At 44.9% G+C, this 20,492-nt stretch overlaps 1 pseudogene across 1 annotated transcript in view; it reads right to left on the bottom strand.

The window, feature by feature from the left end:
* The window catches only part of LOC310870666 (transcription factor 12-like), an 84,696-nt pseudogene that overhangs the window by 27,816 nt on the left and 36,388 nt on the right, over positions 1-20,492 (bottom strand). The window contains exons 7-12 of the transcript XR_014571078.1: positions 19,824-19,827; positions 17,301-17,406; positions 14,244-14,383; positions 12,083-12,236; positions 11,051-11,109; positions 10,423-10,501 (exon numbers count right to left, since the gene is read on the bottom strand). The product of XR_014571078.1 is annotated as a transcription factor 12-like (transcript). The remainder of the gene's footprint in view (positions 1-10,422; positions 10,502-11,050; positions 11,110-12,082; positions 12,237-14,243; positions 14,384-17,300; positions 17,407-19,823; positions 19,828-20,492) is intronic.

Raw genomic sequence — 20,492 nt, 5'->3', positions numbered from 1 at the left:
TTTTCTTATGAAAGCAGAGAGTCTTCTGTTTCATACGGTATATAGTATGTACATGTCGCTATATGCCTTATTTTGTGAATAATAGTTCTATAGGTCCATGCTTTCTCTAATCAGACCAGTGTGTGTCCAGTGGAAACCTCGTATGAATCTGATCTCAGGTCAGAATGGGCTAAAGTTCTCTCTGAAAAAGAGAATTTTATAAATGAAATGGATTCAATAGTCTAGTATTGACAAACAGTATATAGGATATGTGTATTTTATTTGTTTTCCTCCTAAAATTAGACATTTAGGGCTTTCATTCAGTGTGTAGTATGTATATGATAATTTATTTATGTTTATATCTGCCTGTCATGATAACGTCATGATGATGATGATTCTATGCACATATGTGATCATTGTCTCAGTAAACAAAATCAACAGATCGTTTGATAGCATAACAGTGACTTGAGAGGTTGACATGTCTGGACATGAACCACAGGAGCGACTCAACTCGCAGTGGGGGGGGGGTTCCACGACATGTCTGGACATGAACCACAGGAGCGATAAGCGTAGCCCGGCTGGCTGTGATTTCGACAAAATGACAGACAACACGATGGCTTCCGCAGCTTAGGATTGTATTAGTTATCCATTACAAACGGGTCGATTACGTCCCAGACGCCTTATCACTGCAATTGGCTGGCGAAGGCGCTATGGCGATTATGGTGATCAACTGCCGAGAATCTTTTTTCCGAGAATGAGAGTAGCATTGCAAACTGCAAAACGATCGATCGCAACTCGCAGTGTGGGGGGGGTTCCACGGTGTGATATCTGCTAGCCTAGTATACTGCTTCTTTGTCCAAACATGGCTGACGCGACGGCGAAAAAAAGACAGTTGGTCAGATGTATACTGCTTCTCCTATGGCGGTCCTTCGAGAATACGTCATTCGTTTCGCGTATACCTGTCCGTGTGCGTGAAATGGCGATCGACCGTTGGAGATTATTCTTGGTTTATATACGGGTTTATATTTCCGAGAATGAGGCGGCAGACCGGTGAGTTGTCGTTGGAAAGAATTAGAGAGGGCTGTGTCGAGTGGATCTGTGTGAATGAGTGGGGGGGGGGGGAAGAAACTGTAATGCGATGGAGAGATGCCTCGGGAGAAACCATGTAGAAACAGGAGGGGAAGGGTAATCGAGTGTATTCACAAATTTCACACACACTAGAAAATGGGTAGCTCCATTTTAGATCCCCTGATCTGCGTTGGTCTATGCCGTGTGCAGGACGGCGATGCCGCCTCCCCAGTACGTCGTAATGGATACGGCATGCCTGGAATGTGGTTAGACCAGGCCTCTTTTCAGGAGGTGGGGGGCTTTAAACTCCCGGATCTCACAGCGGATCTTTCTGGACATGATCAGTGTTACATTATGTGTTGTCCGGGCGTCAGAGAAGTTGATGTACAGTATACAGTAAAAACACCAATAAAACGCTTTAGAGCGTGATGCGCAGACGGCGCTCGAGATTAATAAAACGCTTTAGAGCGTTTTGCGCAATCGATGAGTTAACAATCTGCATCGCCAAAAACATCGCAATCTTTAGCAAAGGTTAACGTTACCTCACGTGAACTAACGATATGCTACTATTTTATCATGACCAATGTTATGCTAATCCCCACAAGTTGCAAAAGTTACATAACTAATTAGCAATGGTGTTGTTTCCCCCCCCCCCAGGCAAACCAGCTATGGAACAGACTGCAAGCTGCTGTACAGACTGTACATTGGATGGAGATGAATCACTATGGCATTTTCATTGTCCTAAATGTTGTTGAATTTGAAACATTGTCATTCATATTATGTAGAATACCACGACTTGTCATAGGACATGATAGAAAATGACTCTGTTCTTAATGATATTAAAAACAATGAACACAGTGACCACAGCCCCTTCTTTCTATACTGTAAATTGTTTTCCTTTTTCTAACCCTGTATATGATATATATCTGTACCCTATACAAACTGTTAATACAATAATCAATGAATCAGGTACAACTGTTGAGCAGGTGTCAGAATGAGCTATATCTAGCTGAATTACATTCTGCATGGTGGGCTACCAAGATGAGACAAAATTACAATATATTTATTTCATCATAACCACAGCAATGTTATATTTACGTTCCATCTCTTCTCCCAAAATAGCCGATCTACAGCTTATGGAAAGTGGTTTCCAAAGTGGGTTATGGGGACCCCCAGGGGTCCTTGAGAGAGTTCCAGGCGGTCCCCAGCTAAATGATAGTTTGTACACTCTCAGAGTTAATTAACATTGATTTTACAATATAAATGGGGGGTCCCAGAGACAGAAATGCCATCAAATGGGGGTCCATGGACTAATGCATGGCACACTGGCGGTCCGTGACACTGCTAGATTCTATGGGGTCCCTGGCATATCTCTTCAAATGGGGGTCTGTGGGCTAATTAGTGTCAATTTGGGGGTCCTTGACATGAAAAGGTTTGGGGACCACTGGCCTGTAGTGAGCTTGCAGATCAGCTATTTTCTGAGAACAGGTTGTATATCAATATATCAATATCGCCAAGGGACGTTCAATATTTAGGGACGTTCCAATTCCTAGGGGTATGATTTATCCCCCTACCCCTTGACACTCATTATGTAGGGACAAGGGGAAGGGGCAAGGGCTGAGGGGTAGGGTTAAAAAAGGAATTGGGAAAGGGCCTAAGTGTTCAGGAGAGGAGAAAACAAGACTAAGTATTCAGGAGAGGAGAAAACAAGACTAAGTATTCAGGAGAGGAGAATACTAGACTAACTGTTCAGGAGAGGAGAAAACAAGACTAACTGTTCAAGAGAGGAGAAAACTAGACTAACTGTTCAGGAGAGGAGAAAACTAGACTAACTGTTCAGGAGAGGAGAAAACTAGACTAACTGTTCAGGAGAGGAGAAAACTAGACTAACTGTTCAGGAGAGGAGAAAACTAGACTAACTGTTCAGGAGAGGAGAAAACTAGACTAACTGTTCAGGAGAGGAGAAAACTAGACTAACTGTTCAGGAGAGGAGAAAAACTAGACTAACTGTTCAGGAGAGGAGAAAACTAGACTAACTGTTCAAGAGAGGAGAAAAACTGGACCCTTATATAAGTTTTACTCTTGAGAGCGCTCTCAGGAGCTCTCCTCAGGTGTTTATTGTTAAACATCTGCATCACTTAGTTTACAAGACTACTACACAATTAGAGAATGTAGAATAATTCTTATTTTGATCAACGTGTTGCCTGTTATCTCTCAAAATGGTACAAACATCAATATTAAAAGTGTGGAGAAAATCTTATCCAACAACAAACTATTCTAAGAAAAGTTCTGGGTCTGAGAGGCAGAATAAATAATAGTCCTTGATGTTTCCAGCCAACGCAGGGAAGCTGGAAGTACCCTCACTAAAAACGCCGGGACAACGCTCCACACGTCCCAAACTCTTCTCCCTTCTGGCTCCAAAACTGTGGAATGCACTTCCCATTGCAGTCAGAACTGCAGCATCACTCTCAATCTTCCGCCGTAGCCTGAAAACCCACCTTTTCAAACACCAGCATGGCCCATAGCACTTACCCTAGCCCCTTAGATAGCATTTCTGTTGGCTTAGATAGCATTTGACACAGACTTATAGCATGATATGTAGACAGCACTATAATTGTATTGTATATAGTCATAGCACGCCATAGTACATATGTATAGCATAGTAGTAAATATGTATAGTTTATATGTATAGGGTATGTATAGTTTCATTATTTAGATATTCCACTGTTACTTTCTTAGCTTACGCATGTTTCATGATAAATGCTTTTATGTGATGTATTCCCATGCTTTTGTTCTTGCTTAAATGTAAATCGCTCTGGATTAAGAGCGTCTGCTAAATGCCTAAATTGTAAATTGTATGTTGTACCATCAATCCACTAGCTTCAAATCATTTAAGTTCCCCTTTTAGCCCACCAGATGGTGCTGTTGTGCTGTACTCATGGCAAGGATGGGCCACATTTTAGAAGATTTCCATCATTGTCTCTGCTGCACACCGATTGGCTGGCTGGCTGCACAAACCCCGCCTCTGCTGCGCGCTGATTGGCTGACTGGCTGGCTGCACAAACCCTGCCTCTGCTGCACACTGATTGGCTGGCTACCTGCATCTCCATATTTCATCATTTTTATGTCTTATAAATTAACGTCGTATTTCTTTTACTCGTCTGTCGCACGGCAGCAGATCTACAAGCTCACAGCCTGACGCGGCACATTGCAGGGTTTGTAGATCGGCTGAGAGTGTATGACACGCCCGGAATCACTCAGGATTGAAAGTGTCTTATTTTCTATATAAATATTGAAACAATGATAAGCAAAAACACACTTATGACTGAATAATGACATAACAACTACATGGGATATTTTTGTTAGTAGTCCCTATTGGCCAGACTGTTGCCTCTCGCAATCTTCAAATGCTTCCGTCGTACAGTCTGGAGCAACGGAAGCTCTGATCATGAGTAAAATATAAATGCTTCCGTCATACAGTCTGGAGCAACGGAAGCTCTGATCATGAGTAAAATATAAATGCTTCCGTCGTACAGTCTGGAGCAACGGAAGCTCTGATCATGAGTAAAATATAAATGCTTCTGTCATACAGTCTGGAGCAACGGAAGCTCTGATCATGAGTAAAATATAAATGCTTCTGTCATACAGTCTGGAGCAACGGAAGCTCTGATCATGAGTCAAATATAAATGCTTCCGTCGTACAGTCTGGAGCAACGGAAGCTCTGATCATGAGTAAAATATAAATGCTTCCGTCATACAGTCTGGAGCAACGGAAGCTCTGATCATGAGTCAAATATAAATGCTTCCGTCGTACAGTCTGGAGCAACGGAAGCTCTGATCATGAGTCAAATATAAATGCTTCCGTCATACAGTCTGGAGCAACGGAAGCTCTGATCATGAGTCAAATATAAATGCTTCCGTCGTACAGTCTGGAGCAACGGAAGCTCTGATCATGAGTCAAATATAAATGCTTCCGTCATACAGTCTGGAGCAACGGAAGCTCGGACCACGAGTAAAATATGAATGCTTCCGTCATACAGTATGGAGCAACGGAAGCTCTGATCATGAGTAAAATATAAATGCTTCCGCCATACAGTCTGGAGCAACGGAAGCTCTGGTCATGAGTAAAATATAAATGCTTCCGTCATACAGTCTGGAGCAACGGAAGCTCTGATGATGAGTAAAATATAAATGCTTCCGTCGTACAGTCTGGAGCAACGGAAGCTCTGATCATGAGTAAAATATAAATGCTTCCGTCATACAGTCTGGAGCAACGGAAGCTCTGATCATGCGTCAAATATAAATGCTTCCGTTGTACAGTCTGGAGCAACGGAAGCTCTGGTCATGAGTAAAATATAAATGCTTCTGCCATACAGTCTGGAGCAACGGAAGCTCTGATCATGAGTAAAATATAAATGCTTCCGTCATACAGTCTGGAGCAACGGAAGCTCTGATCATGAGTCAAATATAAATGCTTCCGTCATACAGTCTGGAGCAACGGAAGCTCTGATCATGAGTCAAATATAAATGCTTCCGTTGTACAGTCTGGAGCAACGGAAGCTCTGATCATGAGTCAAATATAAATGCTTCTGTTGTACAGTCTGGAGCAACGGAAGCTCTGATCATGAGTCAAATATAAATGCTTCCGTTGTACAGTCTGGAGCAACGGAAGCTCTGATCATGAGTCAAATATAAATGCTTCCGTTGTACAGACTGGAGCAACGGAAGCTCTGGTCATGAGTAAAATATAAATGCTTCTGTCATACAGTCTGGAGCAACGGAAGCTCTGATCATGAGTAAAATATAAATGCTTCCGTCATACAGTCTGGAGCAACGGAAGCTCTGATCATGAGTCAAATATAAATGCTTCCGTCATACAGTCTGGAGCAACGGAAGCTCTGATCATGAGTCAAATATAAATGCTTCCGTCATACAGTCTGGAGCAACGGAAGCTCTGATCATGAGTCAAATATAAATGCTTCCGTCATACAGTCTGGAGCAACGGAAGCTCTGATCATGAGTCAAATATAAATGCTTCCGTTGTACAGTCTGGAGCAACGGAAGCTCTGATCATGAGTCAAATATAAATGCTTCTGTTGTACAGTCTGGAGCAACGGAAGCTCTGATCATGAGTCAAATATAAATGCTTCCGTTGTACAGTCTGGAGCAACGGAAGCTCTGATCATGAGTCAAATATAAATGCTTCCGTTGTACAGACTGGAGCAACGGAAGCTCTGGTCATGAGTAAAATATAAATGCTTCTGTCATACAGTCTGGAGCAACGGAAGCTCTGATCATGAGTAAAATATAAATGCTTCCGTCATACAGTCTGGAGCAACGGAAGCTCTGATCATGAGTCAAATATAAATGCTTCCGTCATACAGTCTGGAGCAACGGAAGCTCTGATCATGAGTCAAATATAAATGCTTCCGTCATACAGTCTGGAGCAACGGAAGCTCTGATCATGAGTCAAATATAAATGCTTCCGTCATACAGTCTGGAGCAACGGAAGCTCTGATCATGAGTCAAATATAAATGCTTCCGTCATACAGTCTGGAGCAACGGAAGCTCTGATCATGAGTCAAATATAAATGCTTCCGTCATACAGTCTGGAGCAACGGAAGCTCTGATCATGAGTCAAATATAAATGCTTCCGTTGTACAGTCTGGAGCAACGGAAGCTCTGATCATGAGTAAAATATAAATGCTTCCGTCGTACAGTCTGGAGTAACGGAAGCTCTGATCATGAGTCAAATATAAATGCTTCCGTCGTACAGTCTGGAGTAACGGAAGCTCTGATCATGAGTAAAATATAAATGCTTCCGTCGTACAGTCTGGAGCAAGGGAAGCTCTGATCATGAGTCAAATATAAATGCTTCCGTCGTACAGTCTGGAGCAACGGAAGCTCTGATCATGAGTCAAATATAAATGCTTCCGTCATACAGTCTGGAGCAACGGAAGCTCTGATCATGAGTCAAATATAAATGCTTCCGTCGTACAGTCTGGAGCAACGGAAGCTCTGATGATGAGTAAAATATAAATGCTTCCGTCGTACAGTCTGGAGCAACGGAAGCTCTGATCATGAGTAAAATATAAATGCTTCCGTCATACAGTCTGGAGCAACGGAAGCTCTGATCATGAGTCAAATATAAATGCTTCCGTTGTACAGTCTGGAGCAACGGAAGCTCTGGTCATGAGAAAAATATAAATGCTTCTGTCATACAGTCTGGAGCAACGGAAGCTCTGATCATGAGTAAAATATAAATGCTTCCGTCATACAGTCTGGAGCAACGGAAGCTCTGATCATGAGTCAAATATAAATGCTTCCGTCATACAGTCTGGAGCAACGGAAGCTCTGATCATGAGTCAAATATAAATGCTTCCGTCATACAGTCTGGAGCAACGGAAGCTCTGATCATGAGTCAAATATAAATGCTTCCGTTGTACAGTCTGGAGCAACGGAAGCTCTGATCATGAGTCAAATATAAATGCTTCTGTTGTACAGTCTGGAGCAACGGAAGCTCTGATCATGAGTCAAATATAAATGCTTCCGTTGTACAGTCTGGAGCAACGGAAGCTCTGATCATGAGTCAAATATAAATGCTTCCGTTGTACAGTCTGGAGCAACGGAAGCTCTGGTCATGAGTAAAATATAAATGCTTCTGTCATACAGTCTGGAGCAACGGAAGCTCTGATCATGAGTAAAATATAAATGCTTCCGTCATACAGTCTGGAGCAACGGAAGCTCTGATCATGAGTCAAATATAAATGCTTCCGTCATACAGTCTGGAGCAACGGAAGCTCTGATCATGAGTCAAATATAAATGCTTCCGTCATACAGTCTGGAGCAACGGAAGCTCTGATCATGAGTCAAATATAAATGCTTCCGTTGTACAGTCTGGAGCAACGGAAGCTCTGATCATGAATAAAATATAAATGCTTCCGTCATACAGTCTGGAGCAACGGAAGCTCTGATCATGAGTCAAATATAAATGCTTCCGTCATACAGTCTGGAGCAACGGAAGCTCTGATCATGAGTCAAATATAAATGCTTCCGTCATACAGTCTGGAGCAACGGAAGCTCTGATCATGAGTCAAATATAAATGCTTCCGTTGTACAGTCTGGAGCAACGGAAGCTCTGATCATGAGTAAAATATAAATGCTTCCGTCGTACAGTCTGGAGTAACGGAAGCTCTGATCATGAGTCAAATATAAATGCTTCCGTCGTACAGTCTGGAGTAACGGAAGCTCTGATCATGAGTAAAATATAAATGCTTCCGTCGTACAGTCTGGAGTAACGGAAGCTCTGATCATGAGTCAAATATAAATGCTTCCGTCGTACAGTCTGGAGCAACGGAAGCTCTGATCATGAGTCAAATATAAATGCTTCCGTCATACAGTCTGGAGCAACGGAAGCTCTGATCATGAGTCAAATATAAATGCTTCCGTCGTACAGTCTGGAGCAACGGAAGCTCTGATCATGAGTCAAATATAAATGCTTCCGTCGTACAGTCTGGAGCAACAGAAGCTCTGATCATGAGTAAAATATAAATGTCTTCCGTCGTACAGTCTGGAGCAACAGAAGCTCTGATCATGAGTAAAATATAAATGTCTTCCGGCGCTTTTCCAAGTGCTCAAAGCGCTTTACAGTGGTTCATTCATTCATACATTGGGAGGTGAAGGTTCATTCATTCATACATTGGGAGGTGAAAGTTCATTCATTCATACATTGGGAGGTGAAGGTTCATTCATTCATACATTGGGAGGTGAAGGTTCATTCATTCATACATTGGGAGGTGAAGGTCCATTCATTCATACATTGGGAGGTGAAGGTTCATTCATTCATACATTGGGAGGTGAAGGTTCATTCATTCATACATTGGGAGGTGAAGGTTCATTCATTCATACATTGGGAGGTGAAGGTTCATTCATTCATACATTGGGAGGTGAAGGTTCATTCATTCATACATTGGGAGGTGAAGGTTCATTCATTCATACATTGGGAGGTGAAGGTTCATTCATTCATACATTGGGAGGTGAAGGTTCATTCATTCATACATTGGGAGGTGAAGGTTCATTCATTCATACATTGGGAGGTGAAGGTTCATTCATTCATTCATACATTGGGAGGTGAAGGTTCATTCATTCATACATTGGGAGGTGAAGGTTCATTCATTCATACGTTGGGAGGTGAAGGTTCATTCATTCATACATTGGGAGGTGAAGGTTCATTCATTCATACATTGGGAGGTGAAAGTTCATTCATTCATACATTGGGAGGTGAAGGTTCATTCATTCATACATTGGGAGGTGAAGGTTCATTCATTCATACATTGGGAGGTGAAGGTCCATTCATTCATACATTGGGAGGTGAAGGTTCATTCATTCATACATTGGGAGGTGAAGGTTCATTCATTCATACATTGGGAGGTGAAGGTTCATTCATTCATACATTGGGAGGTGAAGGTTCATTCATTCATACATTGGGAGGTGAAGGTTCATTCATTCATACATTGGGAGGTGAAGGTTCATTCATTCATACATTGGGAGGTGAAGGTTCATTCATTCATACATTGGGAGGTGAAGGTTCATTCATTCATACATTGGGAGGTGAAGGTTCATTCATTCATACATTGGGAGGTGAAGGTTCATTCATTCATACATTGGGAGGTGAAGGTTCATTCATTCATACATTGGGAGGTGAAGGTTCATTCATTCATACATTGGGAGGTGAAGGTTCATTCATTCATACGTTGGGAGGTGAAGGTTCATTCATTCATACATTGGGAGGTGAAGGTTCATTCATTCATACATTGGGAGGTGAAGGTTCATTCATTCATACATTGGGAGGTGAAGGTTCATTCATTCATACATTGGGAGGTGAAGGTTCATTCATTCATACGTTGGGAGGTGAAGGTTCATTCATTCATACATTGGGAGGTGAAGGTTCATTCATTCATACATTGGGAGGTGAAGAGGCGAACAGTCGACGCCAGCGTCCTCACTTCCCACATTCACACACCAATGGTGGCGAGCTCACACCGACCGACTCATTGGAGGCAATGTGGGGTTCTGTGTCTTGCCCAAGGACACTTCGACATGTGGACAGGAGGAGGAGCCGGGATTCGAACCGCCGACCCAGGGATCATTGGACGACCTGCTCTACCTCCTGAGCCACAGCCACCATTATCTTGCGTATGATTTTTGATAACTACTTTGTATGTATGCGATGTACTGCCATGCTTTTCTTTGTTCTTGCTTATTGTAAATCGCTCTAGATTAAAAGCCTCTGCTAAATGCCTAAATTCACGATTTCTTCAAAAATAGCAGATCTACAAGTTCGTAGCCCGGCATCGAGTGCGCGGCGTCACTCACCTGATATGGCCTGAGGAGAGCCTGACGGAGTGGACGGAGATGGCGGGTAGGTGGCGCTGTTGTTGTCTGAGGGGTAGATCTACACACACACACACACACACACACACACACACACACACGTCAGACTTTTTCTTCATATGTACGGTACAATAAACAGTGGTTCTCAACGGTAGTTTTTGATTATTTTCCAAACAAATGGACCCAGAAGGACCCTTAAAACCCATTTTGACCTGAGATCAGATTCTAAAAAAAAGTCTTCTACATCCTGACAGTTTTCTGAAAAAGCTCTGTTTCTATGTCAGTGGAGCTTTACTGTACGCACAGCCCGCAGAACCAGGCCCACAGAACCAGGCCCACAGAACCACCAGATATTGAATGTTTGGCCCACATGTGATTAAGCGCACGGTCAAGACGAAACATGGAACATTTGTCATGTGAATGGATGTGCGTGCGCCCGTGCGTGTGCGTGTGTGAGTGTGTGCGTGTGCGTGTGCGTGCGCGTGCGTGCGTGTGAGTGTGTGTGTGTGTGTGTGTGTGTGTGTGTGTGTGTGTGTGTGCGTGTGTGTGTGTGTGTGTGTGTGTGTGTGTGTGTGTGTGTGAGACAGGCGTGTTGTTGAAGGCTGCTTACCGAGGCCAGGGCTTTTCCAATCTCATCCCCAGAGCTTCCAGGAGCTGTTCCTCGGTTAGCTGGAGGGAGAACAGAGACACACGGTCACAGACTCCACCATGGCCCGTAGCACTTGCCCTAGCCTAGCCCCTTAGATAGCACTTTATGTAGACTTAGATAGTATTCTAGACAGACTTATAGCTCGTTACGTAGACCATAGCACTTTATAGTACACATGTATATTGTATAATATAATATATAATATAGTATAGTATGTATAGTTGACATATTTACTCCACTGTTACGTTCTTAGTTTATACACGATTCAAACTACTTTTTATATATATGTGATGTATGACATGCTTTTGTTTTTGCTTAAATGTAAGTCGCTCTGGATCAAGAGCGTCTGCTAAATGCCTAAATTGTAAATTGAGGATACCGACAACTAAGAACAAAGACACATGGTTACGTTGACCGGGGGGGGGGGGGGGGTGTTGTATTTAAGCAATATTACACGAGAGGGTGTTGTTTAACGTGATTATTGCCACGACAGGGATGCGGTCAGGAACGAGACGAAGTCGAGTTCCGCAAGCATCACTGAAGTGGCAATAATCACGTTAAACAACACCCTCAAGTGTAATATTGCAATTCTACAACAGTTACCCTTAAAACAAAGAAAATCGCTGAAAAATATATTTTTTTAATGACAGATGTAGTCACTACGACCACAAATGTCCAAAGAAACTAGCTAGCCTAGCCACCGAGTTTGCTAGCGCTCTGGGAAAACAGAGCGGCTGAATTCTTTGTTTTGATTAGGTGGTGAACAGTAGTGGTTTGATCAACGGCTAGAAACCGTTTCAACCAATCAGATTGCTTCCTCTTAACGACCTGTTGTAGAATTACCCATAATGGCGTCTGTTCCGTTGACCGGGGGGGTGTTGTATTTACCCATAATGGCGTCGGTTCCGTTGACCGGGGGGGGGGGGGGGTGTTATATTTACCCATAATGGCGTCGGTTCCGTTGACCGGGGGGGGGGGGGGTGTTATATTTACCCATAATGGCGTCGGTTCCGTTGACCGGGGGGGTGTGGTTCTGGACAGAGTAGCCGGAGGACCCAGAGTGGAAGCCAGAGGGATGGGTGGCGCCGTTCACCTCGCTGGCGTGGAGCGGGTAGTTCTGGGGGGAGAGGGGCAGCGGCTGGCGCTTCTGGGACGGGAAGAAAGATACCGTTTAACCCATTCTGAGGTTTCCACTGGTCACACGCTGGTCTGACGAACCCATTCTGACCTGAGATCAGATTCTAGAAATGTCAGTCGTTCTTCGATTTTTACAAAAATAGCAGACCTACAAGCTCGTATCGCGCCACTCGGTGGCGCGATATGAGCTTGTAGATCTGCTATTTTTAAATAGCTAAAGCATAACATGATGCCAACACCAAAATGGGTGCCCGGTCAGAATGGGTTAAGATGTAGGCATTTAACCCGTTCTGACCCGAGATCAGATTCTAACTAGAAAAAGTGCCCTTCCGGGCACAGGTCTCCACCAGGTTATCCACAGATCCGTGCAGTTAGAGGTAAAAACACTTTTCGGCCAGTTATAGCGCCACCTTGAGGCTGAGTTGAAATTGTTCATGTGGCATTTCGTCCTCGGCCTAGTGGGAATGTGGGTGCACAATTTCACGGAAATCACGCAATGTGTTCATGATTTGCAGCATTTTGTTTGAAACTGAGCACTCCTGTGAACTTTGGAAGCCAATCTTAACCAATCAGGATGGAGTCTGATAAATCTGAAAGACCCGTTTCGTTGAATGGCTCTAGAGAGACTGTGTACCAATTTGCGTGATGTTTGGACAAAATCTGTAGGTGTACTGTGCAAAAACTTGTTTTGCACAAAGCGGCCTCCTGGTGGCGCTATAACAGGCCGTTCTGGAAAGTTTGGGGCAGAGGTTCATGGTTGGCATCCAGGGAGTGTGTGTGCAAAATATGGCATCGACCGGGTTAACGGTGGCCGAGATTAGCTGTTCACGGACACACGGACACACGGACACACGGACACACGGACACACGGACGGACACACGGACGGACGGAGTGCAAAACATACTCTCCCCACATGCCTTCGGCCTGGTGGAGACAAAAATGAATGTCTTCTACATCCTGACAGTTTTCTGAAAAAGCTATGTTTCTATGTCAGTCGTTCTTCGATTTTTCAAAAAATAGCAGACCTACAAGCTCGTTATGAGCTTGAGCTTGTAGACCTGCTATTTTTCAATAGCTAAAGCATAACATAATGCTAACACCAAAAGGGGTTTCCGGCCCAAAATGGGTTTAATCAGACGCTCTAAATCCACAGTTAAACATATACAGAATGCACAGAGATAGTGTAGGATCACAGGTAAACCTCTCTCCTACGTCTCCTAGGTTAGACGAGAGCGCCGATCATAGAAAACGTCTAAATAAAGTATTGTTTGCTGGGCGTCCTTTTTGAGACGAGAACGGCGTTTTTGGGGGCGGTGAAAACACCTCCCAGATGGAGGTGGAGATCTTTGAAAACGTGTCCAGTCTCCATGTAAACAGGCTAAAACGGTGAATCCGCAAAACGTGTGACATCGTGGCTCACGTACCAACGCATATCTTTTACAGTTACATTGATGCGGAGCCATGTACAGTAACTGTTCCTACAGCCATGTAACTGTTCCCAAACGGATCTAGAAATATGGCGACTTACAGTGCAAGGAATTACAGGCTTCATTTTACGTCCATGTTAGACCCGGGGAACGCTTTGTCCATATTTTTTACAGTCTATGGTCTCACCATAGTTACCTTCTGGTAGACGCTACAGAGCGTGTCGTTGCAAGAGCAACCGCTTCAAACTTTCTTTTGTTCCCACTTCAATTGTTCTACTAAACAACCGCCACATAGTTCATAGTTCTTAGTGGGGAAGGGACTTCTTGACCTTCATCAGTTATTTATTGCACTTTACTGTGATTGTGATACTATAAACTGTGAATACACTTTTTTATATTATATACCTTCTCTTATTGCAACTTGCACTTCTTTTGTGATACTCTTGTGACTTGTACTTTGCTGCTACTGTGTATTGTCTTTTTTGTATTGTCTGTCTGTTTTAAAAATTGCTGATGTATGTACTAATGCACTTTTGCCCAAGACAAATTTCCCCTTGTGGGACAATAAAGTATATCTCATCTCATCCACCATTCTGTCCTGTGGTTGATGGCAGTGAAGGAGCGCGCCTGTCCCAGGTGGGGGGAGTTCCCCAGCATGGCCGAGTATCCGGCTGCACCATGGGACCCCCCAGGGGAACCCCCACGGGTCAGGGGAGGGGTGGAGGCCTTCTGTCAGGAGGGGGGGGGGGGGGGGGGGAGGAGATGGAGGAGGAGGAGGAGGAGGAGAGGGAGGAGGAGGAAGAGGAGGAGAGGGAGGAGGAGGAGGAGAGGAGGAGGAGGAGGAGGGAGGAGGAGGAGGGGGAGAGGGAGGAGGAGGAGGAGAGGGAGGAGGAGGGGGAGAAGGAGAGGGAAGAGGAGAGGGAGGAGGAAGAGGAGGAGAGGGAGGAGGAGGAGGAGGAGAGGGAGGAGGAGGAGGAGAGGGAGGAGAGGAGGAGGAGGAGGAGGAGGAGGAGGAGGAGAGGGAGGAGGAGAGGGAGGAGGAGGAGGAGGAGGAAGAGGAAGAGGAGAAGGAGGAGGAGGGGGAGAAGGAGGAGGGAAGAGGAGAGGGAGGAGGAGGAGGAGGAGAGGGAGAGGAGGAGGAGAGGGAGGAGGAGGAGGAGGAGGAGGAGGAGGAGGAGGAGAAGGAGAGGAAGAGGAGAGGGAGGAGGAAGAGGAGGAGAGGAGGAGGAGGAGGAGGAGGAGAGGGAGGAGGAGAGGGAGGAGAGGGAGGAGGAGGAGAGGAGGAGGAGGAGGAGAGGAGGAGGAGGAGAGGGAGGGGGAGGAGAGGGAGGGGCAGGAGGAGGAGGAGGAGGAGAGGGAGGAGGAGGAGGAGGAGAAGAGGAGGAGGAGGAGGAGAGAGAGGGAGGAGGAGGAGAGGAGGAGGAGAGGGAGGAGGAGGAGAGAGAGGAGGAGGAGAGGGAGGAGGAGGAGGAGGAGGAGGGGAGGAAGAGGAGAAGGAGGAGGAGGGGGAGGAGGAGAGGGAAGAGGAGAGGAGGAGGAGAGGGAGGAGGAAGAGGAGGAGGAGAGAGGAGGAGGAGGAGGAGGAGGAGAGGGAGGAGGAGGAGGAGAGGGGAGGAGGAGAGACAATGAGAACCACATATGAGAGGTGTCACACTATTGTGACAACTTCATTGAAGCGTGATGATGGCTGCCGCGCCACGCAGAGCGCCGCGGCCCCGCAGGCGGCTCCGAGCGCCAGCCTGAGGCTGAGGAGGAAAGAGAGAGAGGGGAAAAAAAGGGTTCCCAGCGGGGGTCTCTCTCTCTCTCTCTCTCTCTCTCTCTGTCGACTCACGCATACGCTTAACCCATTCTGACCTGAGATCAGATTCATACGAGGTTTCCGCCGGACACACACACACTGGTCTGATGAACCCATTCTGACCTGAGATCAGATTCTAAAAATGTCAGTCGCTCTTCGATTTAAAAAAAAATAGCAGACCCTACAAGCTCGTATCGCGCCACTCGGTGGCACGATATGAGCTTGTAGATCTGCTATTTTTAAATAGCTAAAGCATAACATGATGCTGACACCAAAATGGGTGCCCGTTCAGAATGGGTTAAAAAGATGCTGATGTACCCGAAAAACAAAATATGATGCACAAATCAGGCATCCATCATTTTCGGGGTTTAATTATATAAATGATTTCAAATGCTCTTAGAGTAATTGTACAACGCTTTACAAACAAAGCTTACAACGTGACGCATTGTGCGAGCTTTGTAGATTAGCCATGTTTGCAGCTATCGTCACCACACACAACGATTAATAAAATAAGGCTTAAGTGGGTTTTAAGACTCCAATCTAAGTAAATATCATCCGTCCTGATACTGAGGGTATGAAAGGCTTTATCCAAATGTCATGGAGGATTCTTTTTAGGATTTTAACACCCCCCCCCCCCCCCCCCCCCCCCGAGAGCACAGGACGAAAGTTCTTCGCCCTTTCAACTAGTAACGCCCGACGCCCAGGGGCGAAGACTGATTCAAAAGACGGAGATTATTCATATCAAAACTAGGGCCGGGACTAATTGCGATTAATTTAGATTAATTAACTACAGAAACATTAATCGCGATTAACTACAGATAAATTAATCGCACCTTTTTTTTCACCGTGGAACGTTTCTCACTGGGCGCTTTTCTATAGTACTGAAAACTGGAAATAATAAAAAAGTCACCCCATTTTGTGTTGCCTAGAACTGGAGGTCTGACAAAAAACAGTAACAATATGAAGTAAGTACAGCTTTGTGATGTCACTGAGATGTACTTGTTACTGTTCAATTTTTTTTTTCAGACCTCCAGTTCTAGGCAACACAGAATGGGGTGACTTTTTATTATTATTTCCACAACAGGTATATTAATGACAGTAAAATGTTGAAAATGAGTGGTATCCTGTAGTCACTATTCGTTGATTCACTGGGATACAAAAAAACATTAAAAAAAAGGTTTCTCGCTGTTCTCGGGTTGAATATTGATATGCGATTAAAATGCGATTAATCTAGATTAATTAATCGCAAAGCCTCTGATTAATTAGATTTTTTTTTAATCGAGTCCCAGCTCTAATACTTACTTAACTTATTTAAGGTGCCCTACCTGGCATGTAGAAGGGAGCAGGGTAAGGGTCTCCTACGTACCTGGCATGTAGAAGGGAGCAGGGTAAGGGTCTCCTACCTGGCATGTAGAAGGGAGCAGGCTAAGGGTCTCCTACCTGGCATGTTGAAGGGAGCAGGGTAAGGGTCTCCTACCTGGCATGTAGAAGGGAGCAGGGTAAGGGTCTCCTACCTGGCATGTTGAAGGGAGCAGGGTAAGGGTCTCCTACCTGGCATGTAGAAGGGAGCAGGGTAAGGGTCTCCTACCTGGCATGTTGAAGGAGCAGGGTAAGGGTCTCCTACCTGGCATGTTGAAGGGAGCAGGGTAAGGGTCTCCTACCTGGCATGTTGAAGGGAGCGGGGTAAGGGTCTCCTACCTGGCATGTTGAAGGGAGCAGGCCGGGTAAGGGTCTCCTACCTGGCATGTAGAAGGGAGCAGGGTAAGGGTCTCCTACCTGGTATGTAGAAGGGGGCAGGGTAAGGGTCTCTACCTGGCATGTAGAAGGGAGCAGGGTAAGGTCTCCTACCTGGCATGTAGAAGGGGGCAGGGTAGACGCCTCCCGTCTTGGAGGCGGGGTAACCTCCGGCTCCGTCTCTGGTGAAGTCCTCAGTTCCTGTGGCCGACGCGTACACCTGTAGCACAGCAGACAGGGAGAGAGAGAGAGAGAGAGAGAGAGAGTTAATGGCATTGATCAACAATACTAATAATAATAATATCTCAAATGTATATACGGCGGTGGTGGCTCAGGGGTAGAGTGCCTGGATGGTAACCGTAAGGTTGCCAGTTCGAACCCGGGCTCCCCCAGAGTTACTGTCGAAGTGTCCTTGAGCAAGACACTGAACCCCTAATTGCTCCCGATGTGCTAGTTGGTGCCTTGCATGGTTTCCGCTGCCATCGGTGTATGAATGTGTGTGTGAATGGGTGAATGTAATGCACAATCTCTGTAAAGCGCCTTGGATAAAGGCGCTATATAAATGCACCATTTACCATTTTATATACCGGTATCTTATATAGAGTCCACAAAGACACTTTGCATGAGGAAACAGCACACAAAAACAAACTAAGACTAAGGAATGAAATCAATACAAACAGTGGAATGAGATAAGATCTCCATTTGTCACTTTACGAGACATGTCGTACAATGAGACTTGGTTTAGTAGTGGATCCCAGAGATTAACCCATTCTGACCCGAGATCAGATTCATATACGAGGTTTCCACTGGACACACACTGGTCTGATTAACCAATTCTGACCTGAGATCAGATTCTAAAAAATGTCAGTCGCTCTTCGATCTTTCAAAAATAGCAGATCTACAAGCTCATATCGCATGTGGCGCGATATGAGCTTGTAGATCTGCTATTTTTCAATAGATAAAGCATAACATGATGCCGACACCAAAATGGGTGCCCGGTCAGAATGGGTTAAAAAAGGGTGCATTTTGCATCCCAAAACGCAGGTTATAGTTAGGGGACGCAATACGACAACGACCTCTGCATCCACGGGGATGCATTACTGTAGGCCTACTGTTTTTTATTGTAGTTTATTTTTGCTAGCTTTAGTCATAATAATCATTTATTCTTCTGTTTTCTACATGCCATATAACAACATTATAACCAAAATGAAATGAGAGTTAAATGCTGCAATTTGTAAAAAATGGCAAAAATGTGACTCCTATAACGTGGTTGAAGTGGGACTCATAAAATCGTCTCTGGGACTCATTCAAAAAGACCATCCCTGCATCCTGGGACTCATCTCTAAAAGACCATCGCTGCATCCTGGGACTCATCTCTAAAAGACCATCGCTGCATCCTGGGACTCATCTCTAAAAGACCATCCCTGCATCCTGGGACTCATTCTAAAAGACCATCGCTGCATCCTGGGACTCATTCATAAAGACCATCGCTGCATCCTGGGACTCATCTCTAAAAGACCATCCCTGCATCCTGGAACCTCATTTCTAAAAGACCATCGCTGCATCCTGGGACTCATTCATAAAGACCATCGCTGCATCCTGGGACTCATTCATAAAGACCATCGCTGCATCCTGGGACTCATTTCTAAAAGACCATCGCTGCATCCTGGGACTCATTCATAAAGAACCATCGCTGCATCCTGGGACTCATCTCTAAAAGACCATCCCTGCATCTGGGACTCATTTCTAAAAGACCATCGCTGCATCCTGGGACTCATTCATAAAGACCATCGCTGCATCCTGGGACTCATTCATAAAGACCATCGCTGCATCCTGGGACTCATTTCTAAAAGACCATCGCTGCATCCTGGGACTCATTTCTAAAAGACCATCGCTGCATCCTGGGACTCATTCATAAAGACCATCGCTGCATCCTGGGACTCATCTCTAAAAGACCATCCCTGCATCCTGGGACTCATTTCTAAAAGACCATCGCTGCATCCTGGGACTCATTCATAAAGACCATCGCTGCATCCTGGGACTCATTCATAAAGACCATCGCTGCATCCTGGGACTCATTTCTAAAAGACCATCGCTGCATCCTGGGACTCATTCATAAAGACCATCGCTGCATCCTGGGACTCATTTCTAAAAGACCATCCCTGCATCCTGGGACTCATTTCTAAAAGACCATCGCTGCATCCTGGGACTCATTCATAAAGACCATCGCTGCATCCTGGGACTCATTCATAAAGACCATCGCTGCAATCCTGGGACTCATTTCTAAAAGACCATCGCTGCATCCTGGGACTCATTTCTAAAAGACCATCGCTGCATCCTGGGACTCATTCATAAAGACCATCGCTGCATCCTGGGACTCATCTCTAAAAGACCATCCCTGCATCCTGGGACTCATTTCTAAAAGACCATCGCTGCATCCTGGGACTCATTCATAAAGACCATCGCTGCATCCTGGGACTCATTCATAAAGACCATCGCTGCATCCTGGGACTCATTTCTAAAAGACCATCGCTGCATCCTGGGACTCATTCATAAAGACCATCGCTGCATCCTGGGACTCATTTCTAAAAGACCATCGCTGCATCCTGGGACTCATTTCATTGAAAACATATTTACATCACTGGATCCATGACACAACAACACACTGGAGGCTGGGCTGATCTCAGGTCTGTTTCATTCACTACAGAGAGTAAAAAGATTTAGGGCTCCATTTCCGTCACCGCTAAAGCCCTTATCCCTAAACTTATCTTACCACTGATCTGAGAATATGTTGTTCCAGGGACCCCCACCACCAGAAGCAAAGATTTGAATTAAAAACTTTCGCTCTGAAATAATATATATTCAAAGATTTGCGCCACATTTTTACGATTTTTTTCAAAAAATAGTAGACCTATGCAAGCTTGTAGATCTCTGCTATTTTCCAACAGCTAAAGCATTACCTAATGCTTTAACCCATTCTGAACGGGAACCCATTTTGGTGTTAGCATCATGTCGCGCTTTAGATATTGAAAAATAGCAGGTCTGCTATTTTTGAAAAATCGAAGAACGACTGACATTTTTAGAATGTTTCTATGTCAGTGGTTCTCACAGGGTTAAAACCCTATGTTTCTATGTCAGTGGTTCTCACAGGGTTAAAACCCCATGTTTCTATGTCAGTGGTGCTCACAGGGTTAAAACCCTATGTTTCTATGTCAGTGGTTCTCACAGGGTTAAAACCCTATGTTTCTATGTCAGTGGTGCTCACAGGGTTAAAACCCTATGTTTCTATGTCAGTGGTGCTCACAG

This window comes from Protomyctophum parallelum (genome assembly GCF_964188405.1).
Source record: "Protomyctophum parallelum genome assembly, chromosome: 14".
Taxonomy (NCBI): Eukaryota; Metazoa; Chordata; class Actinopteri; order Myctophiformes; family Myctophidae; genus Protomyctophum; species Protomyctophum parallelum.
The sequence above is the reverse complement of the archived record's forward strand: the minus strand, read 5'-3'. Positions and strand labels throughout refer to the sequence as shown.